Here is a 2,115-nt window from a genome sequence, read left to right as displayed (position 1 = left end):
TGATCAGAGAGATCAGCAGGCTTCCAGCCGCTGATCTCTCCTCCGCTCAAATGACTGGGAAGTGATGTGCATTGCATCACTTCCGGTGTCACTGGGCACATTCTCTGGCTCCTAGAGCCAAAAGAAACTGGTGAAGCAAATTTCTGCTTCATCTGCTTCTTTGGGGTCCCTAGGTGACATTAGGGGTCTGAAGGACCTCTGATGTCTCCATAAAGAGGATCTGTCACATTATATTTGCTATTACATAGGGGGCTTGTTAGCCACGTGCAAAAACTAAAATTGTGCCACACGTTACATATTGTCGCTAGCGTGGTAGTGAGAGCAATAATTGTAGGCCCATCAATCGCTGTTAACACTAAACTGATGAGCAGTAAAAGCATTTAAAGCTTCCTCTATGGGAAATTTTGGTTATTGTAGTTTTTTGCGGTTTCATGGACGCACACAATTTTAAGGCTTGACATGTTTGGTATCTATTTACCCGGCATGACCCCGTCTTTTATATTTTACCAAAAAAATTGGGTATTATATTCTGTTTCTGTGCACTAAATTCCATTTAATTGGATTTTATCCTAAAAATACTTGTTTGATAAACATTTGCGCAAATACCGTGCAACATACAAAATTGCAACTAGCATCTTTTTAGTCTACAGGGCCTCTGCTTTCAGAAAATATATTCAGATTTGATCATGTGTGTGGAAATGTAAGAAATTGCTCCGGGCGGCAAGTGGTTAAAAGGATGTTGTTATCTTTTCTTATCCTGACAGGTATTGATGTTAATCCTTCCAAGACACAATGATGATTTCTTAACATTAGTCAACTGTTAAATTTATTTACCTAGGACACAAACAAAGACTTTGACCTCAGTTACGTGTGTTAGGGGGAATTTGAGATTGCATAACCTCAGTTTTTATACTGCTTATTATTAAAGTTTGTATATGTTTAAAAATGTTTAATATCTGTTTTTATACAATCTTCTTTTTTTACAAGAAATATTTAAAACATGACAGAAGATTCCCAGAGGATTATGGGGGAGCTAAAATAGTAGAGTAGCAATCATCACCTTTCAGGCAGGCTGTCTCTCATTGAAAATCCAGATAAAGTAGTCCAAAAAGGGATCAGTTACTGTGATGAATCACTGCTGTGAACTATTCACTTGTATGTGTGAATGTCAATACCGTGAACAGGCAATTTTTCAGAAGGAGGTAGCTGGAAAACAATAAAAGGAGCCAAAAGCTCCACCTGATGGCTCAAAAGGAGAATATAAAATATTGATGAGCAATATTTCATATTTACCTGACCAAATAAAACAAATAATAGAACTATTGGTCTTATAACTTGAGCAGTACTGGTGATTATTGCATAATCTACTGTATAGTGCATGGGGCAAGCTTTGCAGAGCTCAGTTGAAAGGGTTTTCTAGCATGTGAAAGGTAGTAATATGTTTACATGTTCACATTTTTAACTCCTTCAATGCCACCGATGTTAAACAAGAACTCCAGGATATCTTTTTAATTAACCCCTGGGGCTACTTCCGCACTGCAAGGGTTAAGTGCTCGTTTCTGTCTAGGTGCAAAAATAACAGGTATACTCACTCAAAGCTCCGAGCTGGCCGACTGTCATGGCACTCCCTCCAGCCTCTCTCCCCCTCCTTGCATCATTGTAATCTTCCTCAGCATCCTCACGTCTATACACTGTGTATTTATGTGACGATGTACTGGACCCTAAAGGTACCCATACACCTATCGATTTTCGTTGGAAATCCTCCATGAATAGTCTTTCAAATGATAATCGATCAGTTTATGGGAACCCAACCATTTTTTTTTACTGTACTCCTGGACAAATTCCCTTGATCAGTCAAACGGGAAAACCTTTTTCGAATCATCCGAAAATCGATGGATTGGTGGTGTTTTCGGAGGAAAAAAAATTAACACTGCACATGTACAAACAAAAATCTGTTCTGTCAATCAACTAAATTCGTTCAGTTAGTATTGCTAACGATAATTCGAACTCGATATTGGTCTGTGCACGGTGGGGTATTCGAGCAGAAATTGAACGACGGTTCGATGAGGGCACGAAAGTAATGGAATGATAATCGCAGGGTGTATGGCCAGCTTT

This window comes from Nanorana parkeri, unplaced genomic scaffold (genome assembly GCF_000935625.1).
Source record: "Nanorana parkeri isolate BGI_ZX_2015 unplaced genomic scaffold, ASM93562v1 scaffold661, whole genome shotgun sequence".
Taxonomy (NCBI): Eukaryota; Metazoa; Chordata; class Amphibia; order Anura; family Dicroglossidae; genus Nanorana; species Nanorana parkeri.
Note: the sequence above shows the minus strand (reverse complement) of the source record.